Here is a 14,978-nt window from a genome sequence, read left to right on the forward strand (position 1 = left end):
GCCTGATTTATCTTTTCCCAGGCTGTGAGCCCACATAAATGACAAAGTTGCAGCACAGAGCCTTGTTTCTCTGTGTCTTGGATCCCTGGATATGCTGCAGAGATCGGGATTTTGCCACTAAGTATTTTCAGGAAATTCGTGGGTGAGGAGTAGCTCCTGATTGATAGGATAGCTCTATATTAGGACAAATGTGGCAGCAGGCAAGTTGCATTCATCTGACGTTGAGATGAAAAGCTGATTACACAGCTGAGGGCAAATGAGGTGGAAACATCTTGGAGATTAGGTTTGCTCCCAGTGTCCTACATTTCAGAGGGATGTGATCATTGGTTTCATGTTGAATGTCTCCTGTGAACAGCCTTTCTCTCCCACAGACTGTTTTTCTGAGGGTTGAAATAAATACAAAAATCTATCCTGGAGATTTGCATGTATATATTTAGCTCAGTAGGAACGCAGAGGAACATCAACAGTAGTGGTCCTGTGGCAGGCGTTCTGGGATAATTTTGTCGTCCTGCATCCGTGGTAGATGATACACTGAGGTCCAGGTTGGTTAAGGTGATTTGAGCTGGGGATGTAACTCGTGAGTGTGATTAAACGTTGGGCCATTTCTAGAATTTTGTGTTATGCTGTCATATTCTGTCAGAGCCTAGTCCTTCTCTGTGGGAGAGCAAAGTCCATTCCCCTGGGACGCTCACCGGGGTGTTCTTCTTATCGGTCTTCCCTTCACACTCCCAGAATTCACTCAGTGTCTAGTCCCTATTTTTACTGAAGCTGGTCTCTCCCTGACAGGTTCTACGAACCTGTTCCCTGGCATCAGCTCTTGGGTAAAAGCAACTCCTTGCTTCTGACTGGTCACACAATGGGAAGGTGGGCCACGGGCCACATCCTATCTCTTTTCCAACCCGGATTAGAGTTATTCCAAATGGAACTACCAAAATGTGTGTGCGTGTGTGTGTGTTTTCTCTGCTTCAGTTTTACACACATCTTTTGATTTTCTAGGTCACACATTGAAATCGCCCACCTCAGGGAAGGACAGAGATTCAATTAAACAAAGCAGATCACTTAACACATGCAAGGTAGTAGAGGGGTGAAAAGGTAAACCACAGTGGATGGCAGGAACCATCTTTTATATTTTCTTGGTTCCAGTGAAAAAGTAGGGTACTTTGATAAACAAACTGACTGCATTCAGTATTTTAAAATTCACAGGCATTGCATCATATATTTTAGAGAGGGGTGCATTTCTGTTCAGATTATGAGAGACAGCAGAGACAGCTTCTTCCGGTAGGAAGGCAGCATGGTGGTCTGCTGCAACGGGGGCTTCTGGGTCAGAAGGATTTGGGATTAAGACTTTTCCTTAACTGGGAAAACTCAAGTGACTTACTGTTCTTTCTCATCTGAGTTTTCTCATCTGTGGAATGGGGATAATACAGATCATGCTGGGTAGCTGTGAAGACTAGCAATTATGTTTATAAAGTGATGTCTTCAAGCCTGATCCAGATTTGTGTTCTCAACTAGCTGTGCTTCATTGAGGTCAGAAAATGGGCTTTATTGAAATGAATATCCCCAGAGTCTAGTACAGCATCCAACATATATTAGGCCCTTAGTAACTATTTATTACATGAGAAGCACCTGTAACCCTAAATGCCTACACCACTAACCTGTTAATTAGTGTGCACCTTTGTATTGATCTGTAACCTTTAGCTTATTTATATTTTGTCTTTATAAATAGCTTCTTTGGGAAAAGTTTTCTTCTTCTTCCCCTCTAAACCACTTCCTACATATTCCTCCCTCCCAACCTTACAGTAAGTGCATACGTCCAGGTTTGATTCAAGCTCATAACATCATTTATGAATCTCTTCAGAGAGCTGCTTTGGATTATCATCCCCTTTTTTTCCCTCTAGGACTAAACTCTTATGGCCGTGATATTATTTTGTCGGTTTACTTTAAAAGATTCCTACACCAATTAAAATCTAGTTAGACTTAAGCCCTGGGAAAACTTACATACTTCCCATCAATATCAAATCACAGCTCGTCTGTATGAGCAAAACTGACTTAACAATTGCTCCTAACACATTGCAGGGGTGATGCTTCACTCTTAGAAGTGTTTCTGCAGTCAGTTTCAAGAAGTCACTATTGTGGGAACCAGGTCCCTCTAGGACAGTTTTTCAGGAGCAAAACAAACAAATAAAACTTAAAAGAAATGAGTTGCGTTAGTTCTTCTAATTGACAGTGATGTGCTTTAAACAAAAGTACTGACCTAGTATTGACCTGCTCCTAATAGTGTGGCCCTGGGACAACTACTTGATCTGAGCCCCAGTTTTCTAATCAATAAGGTGGAATTTACATAAGGTAGATGTGCGGATTGAATAAGATAACTACATATAAAGTGCCTAGCAGTGTTTGGGGAATATTATAAGTACGAATAAGTCAGTTTCCATAAGCTTATTATTTCCAGAAAAAATTGAGGGAAAAAGCACTTTAAAATACCTTCCTATTTCCCTCCCATGTTTATTTATTATTTGAAACAGAATCTGTTCAGGGTAGATTTCTAAAGTAAGAGAAACATAAAATTTGTACCTATCAGGGAGCAGATTAAAGGCAATGCCCTTGTTTGCCTACCCATTTGGAACAGATGGAAATGGCACTCAAATCAAAGACCAAATCACTGTATCATGAAGACCTCAAATCCTGTTATGAGAGGTTTGGAGGCAGTTCGTCCCAGTAATGATTAGATACTTATTCAGGGGCAAAATAGTTTGGCCTTGACCTCAAATGTACACTGACTCACCAGCATAGGAACGGTAGTGATCTTGAACTGTGGTTTTCCAGCAAGCGGGCAGCCTTCATTGTGAGGTCCAATCCTGTTGACCTCCTCCTCGGCTCTCCTTTTCCGGACCGTCGAGGCCCTACTTCATTTTTTATCTTTGCCCTAACTTATTTGGCTCTTAACTACAAGTAGTCAAAGTATTTATCTAACAGTGATTCTGGTTAAAGGGCCATTTGGAGGCCTAGTTGGGGCATGGGAGAGACTAACACAAGGGTTTTGCATTTACATGAGGATCCTATTTCTTGAATTTTCCTCCTTTGCTCCTTTAAGCACTTATTACCGAGAATGGCTAGGCTGGGGGTGCAGGGGCAGGGAGCGATGACCAGACCACTGGAGCGGCAAAGCCTCGCGGGATCTCCGTGGCGTGGAACCTCAGGAACGGTGAGAATCATACACCTGCTCCCTTCCCCCCATCGCTGCGACCAGCCCAGAGCGTGCGCTTTGAGGGGCCCCGGGCGCCGGCGAGCTGGGGGCAAGGAGCCGAGGGATTGGCTATTGCCCTCGCTGTCCACCTTTGACCTATCCTAACAACACGGCCTCCAACCCAGCCGCCCGGGCTTGAGTTGCCCAATAACCTCACCGCGCCCTAGCCAGGCCCAGCGGCTCCGCTGCTGATTGGGCCCCGTCCCTTCCCGCTCCACCTTGCCATCTGCCCGCCCCGGGCGCCGCTGCACGTTTCCATTGGCCATCAACCCTGCCTATCAGTCCACGGCTCACCTCCCCCAAACAGCCGGTCGAGCCGGCGCGTGCTAGGGAGGCGGGGCCTCTGGGCTGGGGGCGGGGCCGGGGCGGGGCCTCGGCCGAGGCTGGTGCAGCGGTGGCTTTGGGCTCTGGTTCTGGACTCCAGCGCAGCATCCTCGCTGCAGCCGCTACGGCTGGCTGCTGCACTTGGTCAGGTAAAGAGAGCCTTGTCTGTCCTGCTGGTGGTCTGCTCCGCCTCTTCTCCCTCCCGACCACAGGCTGTGTGTTCCGCCTCTCGGGGCCTCGGGGCTCTCGGAAAGAGGCATCGAATCCGTTTTGCCCCGTTACCTTCCTTTCCTCCCCTTCTGCGTCCGTTTCTCAAGCTCCCCAACCAAGCGGTGCCAAAGTCTGTTAGCGGGGCTCCCCGGGTCACCCTAACGCTCCTCACTACAGAACTGTCGTTAACTCTCAGGTCCCAGCGCCCGTGTGCAGTCTCCTTCCCAGCTTGGCACAGGAAGGGTGCAAGGGCGGGCGTGGAAGGGAGGGGTGCAACGCTTCATTTTGAAGCTGAATGTGTTTAGTTCACAAGGGGAATACCTTAGTGGGGTTGATTTGGGAACGTTACCTGCTTCAGGATGATGATTGGCGATGACTAGAAGGATATCTGTTGGTGCTTTGTGCTTATATTTATAGGTGACATTCACCATCACCGTTTTCTTCTTTCACGAACATCATCATCACGACCATCACCGTCAACATTTCTTTTCCTCCATCAGAACTCTTCAAGTTCTGCAAAGGCAGGCTCTGTTCAGGCATGTAAGTGCTGACTCCCCCAAATAACAAGCAGTGCCCTTGCCCCCTAAGGCCAGAGCCAAGTCTTCATTTAACTCAAGGCCAAGTAGCTGGGAGTGGGGTGTGAATGGGGAGAGTTTCCTTATCCCTATTTGCCGTGGAGATTGCCACAGAAAACCCTTTGCTTTAATCATCCACACTGCTGTTTGCTGACTATGGAGAGTTTGACATTGGCAGTCACACAATCTGATGGACTGAATGCAGAGTCCAGGACCTGGGATACAGGCCTGTGTAACACGGGTGCTTCAGCCACAGAGAAGGGAATGTCTAGACCCAAGCCTTTAAGACCTGATGAACTAGCTTAGCTCTGACTTTCTTCCACAGTGGCTCCAGCTGTACTAAAGCACCATCCTTGTGGGCATATGCATCATGTGCTATGCTGCCTTGGGGGATCTAAGTTCCTGAGAGAGGGAATTATGTTGTCTATAGCAGGTAGCATCTTATGACCACAGGATTGGGATTCAGCAGCCATTGCTTAGCTTTTCAGGGCTTAGTACAAGATCACTTGATGCTTAGATTTATTAACCCCTTTTCAGGAGGGGAAAACAGTGCAACTGAGAGTTGCATACCAGATTAACTGTCATTGTGGAAGATATTGCTTTAAAAGTGTTTAGAAGTCCCAGGTCTTGGTCAGACATATCTAACCAGTCTCCTTTCTCTTACCTGTGGTTATAGCCCCATAGTAGGACCAATGAATTCAATGCCTTTAGATATACTGCAGGGTGGAAGGAGCAGTGACCTCACTGGAGGGAAACAATGAGTAAAAGTTGGGAGACAGTATATCATAATGGTTAAATCCATAAACCTGTCATATGAATTCCAATCCTGGATGAACTACTTACTAGCTGAGTGATTTTGGCAAGTCATTTATTCCCTTGAACTTTAGTTTCTTATTTGTAAAATGGGGGTAATATTTCCGGCCCCATAGAAGAAGTTGTAAGGATTAAGTGAGAGAGTATAGTTAAATGCTTAGTAGTTCCTGGTACATAGTAAGTGAGGAATGACTGGTAATCATTCTTGATAATACTTGCCAACAAGGATAATAAAGGCTAGTGTTCTGTCCCTAAACATGCATCCCCCCCATGGCTTTTTACATCCCTTTTAGTTCTTAAAACTGATGCTAATGGGAGATGGCAGCTTTGAGGTTCCTCATAGGACTCCATGTTAAAGGGATGGCACTGATTGAAGCCACTTGTGTTTGGACAGACATTTGTCTCACCAGCCTGCACAAATGCTTAGCAAGCTCTTTTAAGATGCATTCGAGATGCAGCTTTAGTGAAGGTTTCTGGGCCTCTGGGCTTGTCCTAGGCTGCTCCTTTCTCCTTGGCTGTTCAATGCCCTGACTTGCTAAATTGTGCTTTTTACAGAATCACTGTGAATGCACTGGCTTCTGCCCAGGAGAAGCAAAACTGCTTTTCTTCAAATATCCCTGGGAATTGAAGAAAATCTAACTTGCTAGCATGGGAGAACCTGTGTTTTACAATATTTTTCTTCTCTAAGAATGACATACTGTCAGTTGTATCAGTTAGGATCCTTTTCGTTGTATGGGATAGAAACCTAGCAGAAGCAGTCATAAGCAAAAATGAACATTTTTGACTAACATAACCAAGCCATGATCACACTATAATGTCTTCATGAGAAAGATAGTCCTGAGATTAAGAATTTTTTCTGGTTTGCTAGCTTGATTTCTGTGTCTTTGTTTCTATCTCTTTCAATTCTGCTCTTTCTTTTTTTTTTTTTTTTTGCCTTATTATTTCCTCTTCTTTTTTCTTAAGTTTATTTATTTATTTTGAAAGAGAAAGAAAGCACGAGTGGGGGAGGGGCAGGGGGAGAGAGAGAGACAGAGAGAGAGAGAGAGAGAGAGAGAGAGAGAGAGAGAGAGAATCCTAAGCAGGCTCTGTTCTGTCAACCCAGAGTACGATGTGGGGCTTGAACTCATAAACCGTGAGATCATGACCGGTGCCAAAGTTAAATACTTAACTGACTAAGCGTGCCCCTAGCCTTATTATTTCCTACCACAGATGCTATCCTCTCAGTGTCTTCTTAGGCTGTAGGTTCACATGCATCTAGCTCCATAAGCTAAGGGTGGCTCGTGTTTCCTCTAGCTCCACAGAAGAACCTCCAGAAGAACCATGATGGATTAGTACTCGGTCACAGGCTTAACCCTGCCTGGGTGGAATGTGTTCGCTAAGGAATAGCGTCCTGTGAGTCCTATCATTGTCTGGGAGTGGATCTCACATCCTAGTCTTCTTCTCTCTCAACAAAAAAATTGGTAGAGTTGTCCCCAAAGGAAGAGAAATGGGAGCAGGCTGGAGCTTGATGTGATGATAAGGACTCAGGAACCCTTCTTTCCTACCTCATGTATGGTGATTCAAAGTCTAGTTTTATGTTAAAGCTTTGGACTTGAGCATGTGATCCCAGGCATTAATGCATTTTAGATGATTTTGCCTTTAATTTTTTTTTTTTTAATTAAAACCTTACTTGCATAATTGTGAAAATTCGCCAGAGATACTTAATAATATACAGTGATTCCAGTCTTGGTAGATCATGTTTGGGGGTTACTCATACTCTCTTGTTGGGGCTTTGTTTTACCAGGAGCCATTATTTTTAGAGGTGCATAGTCTCTGTGTTAAAAATCAGCTTTATTCTCAGCAGGTCCCAGCCTGTGTGTTGACAGAGTTACAGCCATTAATCTGATTTGCTTGATCTTGTAGAGATGCTAAACCATGGGAATTGTATCCTCATGGAGTAAATATGAGCTTGCACCAACAGGCTGGCCTTGTGAGGGAATTGAAACATCCCTGTGTTTAACATCTGAGCGGAAGTGCTGACAAAGCAGTCATCTGTATGTCCCGTAACCTAATAATTACTAAAGTGGGAAGGATGGAAAGAAGGCTGTGAACCTTCCTTAACTTGTCAACGTATAAAAACAAGTCTGTAGGAAAGGGACCATTCCCTCCCACTTAGGTTTCTCAAGTTTTCTGGCTACATGTAAAATATGCCCCTGAATAATGTGTATTTTGCATTTAGGCTTTGAAAGTATGGTGCCGTAGTATACATATGAGGCTGGGGAGAGGGGTAGAAGACCCATCGGTCTTTCTTTTGAGCCAACTAACCTTGAAACGACCTCTGTAAGTCACCTCTGCGGGAAGCAGGCTACTGGATAGGTTTTTTGATCTTGTTCTTGTGTGTTTTGTTTTGTTAAAGCTAGTTCATCTATTTCCTTACTTTAATCAAAACTGACCTGTATTGTGTTCCATCTTATTAGGGCTATACCTATTTCTCCTTTCTGAAGTGTCCTAAATCATTATTAAAGACGAACATCATTCAGATTAAGCACTTTTTTTACCTTGGTCTTCTGAGTCACAGGCTATTGTGGGGGATATTTTTGAGATAGGCAGGACTTTCTTTCTTTAAAAAAATTTGTTAATGTTTATTCATTTTTGAAAGACAGAGAGAGACAGAGCACAAGCAGGGAAGGGGCAGAGAGAGAGGGGGACATAGAATCTGGAGCAGGCTCTAGGCTCTGAACTGTCAGCACAGAGCCCAGCGTGGGGCTTGAACTCACGAACTGTGAGATCATGACCTGAGCCAAAGTTGGATGCTTAACCAACTGAGCCATGTAGTCTCCCCAGGACTTTCTTTTTTAACAAGAGAAAAACAGACTTTATTAGCATGTATATCGTGCTTACACATGGGAGTATCCAGACATGAGTAGCTCCAAGGGGTGGTGAGAACATGTGCTTATACATAACGTCTTAGGCCAAAGGAATAGGAGTTGGGGTTTCTGGGTGGGGGAGGAAAGTTATGGGAAGTTACCCAAGAAAAGTATGGTTAAACAAGGGTTACTTAATAAGGTTTGTTATGCATATTTAAGTCAGTGCCTTCTCCATTAAGAGGAGTTATTAAGAGTTTTCCTCTTCCTGGCATGGGAGAAGGAGACACATTTTACAAGTGGAGATTTTCTTTATTTTTTTATTTTTTTTTAATGTTTATTCATTTCTGAGAGACAGAGAGAACAGAGCGTGAGTGGGGGAGAGGCAGAGAGAGAGGGAGACACAGAACCTGAAGCAGGCTCCAGGCTCTGAGCTGTCAGCACAGAGCCTGACGCGGGCTCGAACTCACTGACCTTGAGATCATGACCTGAGCTGAACTCGGACAGGACACTCAAGGGACTGAGCCACCCAGGTGCTCCGAGATTTCCTTTATAATGTACATTTCATTTACAAAAGGAAAACTTGTAAACTTGTGCTCCTTTCTTTTTCTTTTTTTTTCTTTTTTTGTTATAGCTTTTACTACATCTTCCTGAATCTCAATGGCTGTTAGCTCAAACTCACCCATATGTCAAAGAGGCATATTTTTGGGTAGTATATTCTGAAATCTCTCATTCTGCCCTTTGAAACTTCACTATTTTTTCCAGGAAGTTTCATTTAGCAATAGCCGAGTTGGTATATAGTTCTAGAGAGATTCAGGTTTGCAGGGTAAGAGATCTACAAAGGGAGAGAGAGAAAAAGAGAGAGAGAGAGAGAGAGAGAGAGAGAAGGAACAAGGATGAGAAAGCAGAAAAAAAAACCCCACAAATTTAAATGTATTGCCCCATCTCATTAAATCAGTCTCTCTATTCTGGGAATAGGTCAGTCTAGTTAAACAGTTATTTCAGGAGGCAGTAGTATAGGTAGGAGTCAGGTGCCTAACTCAGCCATCTGTATGGTGTATGCAATCAGGCATTTAGTAGGGGGCATTTCTGTGGAGACAAAAGAAAAACAAAAGTTAATGGTTAGAACAAACTATAAGCCCAGTTTTTGACTCCAGAGAAGACTTGGTTAATAAGATTTCTAAATGTTGGGCTTATGTCATCCTTCAGTGGTGGAGTTAGGACAGGCAGTGGCAGTCTGATGGTTTGCATCCTGCTTTGATTTCCTGGTTTGCTGTCTGAATGTCTCTGGCAATGGCACTGAGTGTTCCAGTGAACCTTCTGAGCGGCCTTATATAGCAACAAAGGTTGGATAAGGCAAGACTTTTTAATATTCATGTTGGTCATCAGGATCTGGGTGTTAATGGACAAGTAGCGGATGCAGCCTGAGGGTGGACCGGGGAAGGCAGATAAGGCTAAAGAGTAGGGCAGGAAATACCGCCATATTGCCACTGTCAAGGTGCTGGTGCTGACATGCCGGGGGGAGCCCTCCGGTACATGTTTCTGTGAAGTAAGCAACAGAGAATGGGAGATGACGTGAGGAACAATGTTTAATAATCCACCCAACACAGCAGTGTATGGCTGCTCTTCTTAGGGACTGTTGCCCTGTTTTGCCCCTATGAGTATCTGTCCACACTCAGGCAGGCTCAGAGGCTTTATCCGATGATTTCCCCTGTGACACATGGAAGGAAAAATACAGATGTTTCAGAGAGAAGGGGAACCTGTCTACTTCTGAGGAGAAGCTCCCTCTGATGATCCTCTCACCGTGGTAATTTGGGAAGACCATAAAAGTTTCCCAAACCTTGACACTGGCACAAATGAAGTTCCAATGAAATTCTCTGCAAGAATAGTATCATCTGTGGCAGAAAGGAAACCCTTCTGAGTGGCGCTGAGACAGTGCTGTCTCATGCTCCCCAAGATAGCTCCTTCAGGTGTCTGGGTTTCTTTCCATATTACAGAGCAGCTTTTCTCCTCTTTGATGTTGTAAAGATGGCTGAGTTAGGACAGAGAAAGGATTTTAGAATTACAGTTACTGTCCTAGCATTTAACGATTTATGTGTTTGGGCCCCTGGAGACAGTAACTAAAATCTTCATCACCATTTCCAGAGGGCACGCTCATCTTGCTGCTTTGTTTGGTTCACTGATTGAAAGCCCATCCCCATGGTCTTCACCCTGCCAGTGCTAATAAAGCCTATTTCTCACCTTTACACCATGGAGTCCATATAACTTGTTGATGTTCTTCTTAGAGTAAAATGTCCTCAAAGTCTATCCCAAGGGCAGGCAGCAAGTGTATTTCCTCTCTGATGCTTAATGCAGGAGATTTAAGCTCCTTCCCTTGGTTACCTAAGCTGTCAGTAGGTACCTCTGTGCAGTAGGTAAGTGGTATCTTATCTCTCCTATAGATGAGCAATTCAGGGATCAGAGAGGTTAATATGGTTACTTAAAGGTATGGCTTTAAATGGAATCTCGGTAGTATTTATTGTACCTGTTGGGTTTGCATTCTACCCTTTGTCTGTGCCCTAGTAAGCCACAGAGAACATTCCTGGCTTTGAAATTTTTTAAACTTCCAAAGCAGGATAAACCATAAATATAGTGCAGTATTCTGGGTATGGATTTAGTGAAAAGCAAGAGTTGCTTTTTTTAGGCATTAACATGATTACCCTTTCTCTTTTTAGATAAAGACAGCCACTTTAGAAAATTTTCTAGGCCTGGATCATATTTGGAAAGCTTTGCAAATAATTTTTTAAAAGCCCACAGGTCTGCAGAAAATGGAATTCATCTACAGAATTGGCGTCTGTTCTGTCCCCATTTGCCAATGTCCTCATCTCCTTTTATCTCTGTTTCTGCAGTAGCATCCTCTACCTTCTACCCACAGGAGACAACTGGCTTCTTTCTGACCCACCTAATCTCTATCACAATAAATATGAGTAGAACATAATCACACATAATAGTGGGTATTGTCCTTCTATTAAAGTCACTTTCTGATTTGTCTTAAGCTGGTCCTGATTTCCTTTAAACTCTGAAAACATAGATCACTTCTAATTTTCATGATTATTTGAAGAACTGAAACTCCATGATACCCTAGTGTCATAAGGGAAACTGGCAGATTGAAGGGGGAAAAAAAACAAACTTACTGTTTTCTCAAGGAACATTACCTTATTTCTTACTCTATAGTTCTTGTGCCCAAATTATTCTCTAGATAGTTGACAAGATTTTTTTTTAGTCGTACAGTGGAGAAAACTGAGATGGGGAGACAAAAAAGTGACTTGCCCAAGGTCACTCACGGTCAGTGGCACAGCCAAGAATAGATCCAGGTCACCCGACTCCCTGGGCTTTGTTTATTACATCATTCAACTTCTCTTGAGGAAGTAACAGCCCTGCCAGCTATAAAAAAATGAAAGGACAGTCAACGCTCAGACTCTGTTTTGGGGACTTGGTCTTTTTTTTTTTTAATTTTTATCTTTTTCCATTTTTGCTGAAAACAATAGCTGCCAAATTGTTCACTATTAGCTAGATTTTAAGACCTTAGAACCAGTGCAGAATTTGATAAGAACAACATTCTGTATCTACAGTCAATAGCACTGGATTGTACACTTAAGTTGTTAAAAGGACAGATCTCATGTCAAGTGTTCTTACTAAAATAAATAAAGAATTTTAAAAAGATAAACACAATTCTGATATCATAGTGACAAACTAGGCAAATGACAAAGCAAAAAGTAAAGGTGGCTGAAAGCTCTGGAGTGGTTGCATATGGATCTTGTGCTCAAACCACATCCAAGGACAAAATACACAAAAGAGGGAGGAGGGGCATATAGTCGAATTTTAAGTCTAAGACACTTACCTCTAGGGTGGTGTGGACCCAGGGGAATCGCATCAGGAAAACTAAGGTCATCAACAAGAAGAGAACTAGAAAAAAAATTGTTAAGCCAATTTTTATAAAAGAGTGCTTTTAATATTACAACCAGGATACTGATGTACAAATTTTGCTACTTGGAAAGGATGAAGTCAAATTCACAGAGGGCGAGGAAGCAGAACTAGTCCATTCTTATTTTGTTCTTATTTTGCTTGCTGTCTTTTCTATGCAAGTGCAGCCGGTGAGAATCTCCATCTAAAAACACAAGTATTTAAAAAGTATCTCATCTCATAATTGTTTTTTTCAAATCATACTCTGTTTTGTTTCAAGCCTCTTCCTTCTGGAAAGGTAGAAGACCTACCCTCAGGCCTTTTTAGGGTCACACCATTCCCCAGAGTTGTATCAAGTCCCCAGGGTGTTGGCACAGTGGGGCAGCATCGGGGGGAAACCCTCTGGTCCTTGACGCATCTGACCACACAGGTTACATGGTAGTGCCGTGTTTCTGCTCACATAACTCGCTCAGTTGCAGGTATCCAGGTCATCCTTGGGCCACAGAAATATTTAGGCGACATATCCTCTCATCCTTCTACTTAGATGTACCACACACAGCTCTGGGGGCTTGTGGCCTCTCTGGGGACAATGCCAGAAAGCAAGGGCTGGCTCCTCCCTCCTCCTGGGTTTATAAGCCTCCCTCCCTCCTTTTCCAACAGCAGGAGGGAGCTAATTCTTCATGTTGCTTCAAGGCTCTTTATGTCCATAAACTTTATTCCTTTTTTACCTCCTTCAATAAATTCCCTATGTTCTTCTAAGTACTTGGGATTTTGGAAAACAAAATCCAGAAATATTCGCAGGCTATTTCTCTCTCTTTCTCTCTTTACCTTCTACCTCTCCTGATGCAATGAACACCACTTATGATATCTACCTTATTGGGACTCAAGCAAAAGGGGAAAACACAGGAGAAATAAAAAGAAATAGATTAATTACCTTTTTTTTTTTGTTTTGAGAGAGAGAGAGAGAGAGAGAGAGAGAGAGAGAGAATCCTAAGAGGCCCCATGTTCAGTGTGGAGCCTAAAGCTGGTCTTGATCCCACAACCCTGGGATCATGACCTGAGCTGAAACCAAGAGTCAGATGCTCTACCAAATGAGCCACTGAGGCAACCCCAGATTGTTTTTGATCATTCTTTTTTTAGAAATACAGTGATTTGAGATATCTGTCTTATTCACATCTATTTCCCTTTCTCTGAAAATGGCCCCAATATGTAAGTATGGGCTCCATATACATAAGAACATGTACCAGGTCAGGGTTACTTAAACCAGGGATAGAAATCTGACCCAAGCTCAGCCAATCGGATTCCATAACCCAAGAATGAGAGTTTAGGACTGAAGGATGGCAGTGAATAGGAGTCAGTGGAGTTAAGTCACAGCTAGAGAAGTGCTCCAGGGGGAGGGCCTTCGAGCCCTGTCCCAGAGGCCATTGGAAGATTCTGCCTCCTGCTCTTGGCTTTTCCACCCTTACTTTGATTTCATGAATTTGCCCACGAATTTCATGAAATTGGATCTGCCTCCATTTTTGTTAACGTAGCCTAAATCAGGTTCAGTTGCTTGCAACCAGAAGAAATTCAAGATTGCAAAGGCAGAAACACATGATGATGAGAAAATTGAAACTCAAGATAGGTGAAGAGATAGTAGATAGAATCTAGCTATTTAAGATGTGTTCATCTAATGATTTAAAGTGATCATTGCAAGAATTATGTCTGTGATTCTGGAACAACTTTCAGCATTTTTTTGAGGACTTTTTTTTAAATGTATATTTATTTATTTTGAGAGAGAGAGAGAGAGAGAGACAGAGACAGAGACAGAGAGACAAGCATGAGCAGGGGAGGGGAAGAGAGAGAGAGACACAGAACCTGAAGCAGACTTGAGGCTCTGAGCTGTCAGCACAGAGCCAGATGTGGGGCTCGAACCCATGAAGGTGAGATCATGACCCAAGCTGAAGTTGGATGCTTAACTGACTGAGCCACCCAGGTGCCCCATGGACTTTTTTTTTTTTTTTAAACTGTGGGCACTGCTTTGTAGTAAGGCTGTGAACACACTAACGAACAGCCAGATGATGTGTGGGGTTTTTGAGAATGGAAGTGCTTCCATCTGAGGGCTTGCTAAAGAGACTGGGGTGACTTTGTCAAGATGAGGAGATGTCTCAGGTGTTTAAAGGGCCCTTGGACAGGAGAGGAGTTGGGTTTACAAACTCTGGTAGTAAGGACAAACACCAATGGAAAGGTATTAAGAAGTGGATTTTGGCTCAGAATAAGGGATTTTTTTTTTTACACTTATCACTGCCTTAAGGCCATGAGGTTTCCTTGTGGGCTAGAGAACAGTTTGCTATAGAAGAATTCAAGTTGAGACTGGACAGTGGTCATTCACAAAAGTTATAGTGAAAGGGAAACTCCAGAATTGGGATAGAATGGATAATTTCTATGCTGTCTCTAAATCTAAGATTCCATAATTTTCCCTATGAATTTTGTCAACTCCTAGACTAGAAAAATGCCAACCCACAACTTGACAGAATATAATAGGAGTTAAGGCATTTCGAAAATACTATTTTATCAGATTTTTTTTCCTTTATATGAAAAAAACAAAACAAAACAAAAACACCCACAGGCTATATCATATCATTGAGAGAAGACATTTTCACAGAGAGAAATCTGTACTGTATCCGTACTGTACTGTAATCTGTACTGATAGTGATTAAAGTCTTCACAGCCAGGTGGTTCACTGAATGGAAAACATTTCTGTAATATTAATGTAATCATGTAAAACCCAGGGAATGCTGAATTCCAGTGTCCCTAAATTTCTAGGCTACATGAACCCAAATAGACTTCTTGAGTTATTTTACAGAAGAAGTCAGAATCCCAACTCTTTTCCCAGACCTTTATAAATGAGAAAGATGTTACCGTGGCACCTTTTGTGGGACTGAAACAGGCAGTTCAGATGTTTTATCCACCACTCCCCAAGACACCACACATTAGCCAGTCCCTTTTAACAACCGTGTAACCATTTGTGTATTTTAGATTATT

The 14,978-nt window shown here is 43.0% G+C and overlaps 1 protein-coding gene across 2 annotated transcripts in view; it reads left to right on the forward strand.

The window, feature by feature from the left end:
* The first annotated feature begins 3,617 nt into the window (after window positions 1-3,617).
* FMN1 (formin 1) overlaps window positions 3,618-14,978 on the forward strand; it is a 427,872-nt gene continuing 416,511 nt past the window's right edge. For both annotated transcript variants that reach the window (XM_049611644.1, XM_049611645.1), the window contains exons 1-2: window positions 3,618-3,720; window positions 4,199-4,321. The gene's annotated coding sequence lies outside the window, so the exon portion shown is untranslated. The remainder of the gene's footprint in view (window positions 3,721-4,198; window positions 4,322-14,978) is intronic.

The sequence above is a fragment of the Panthera uncia genome (genome assembly GCF_023721935.1).
Source record: "Panthera uncia isolate 11264 chromosome B3 unlocalized genomic scaffold, Puncia_PCG_1.0 HiC_scaffold_1, whole genome shotgun sequence".
In the NCBI taxonomy this organism is placed as follows: Eukaryota; Metazoa; Chordata; class Mammalia; order Carnivora; family Felidae; genus Panthera; species Panthera uncia.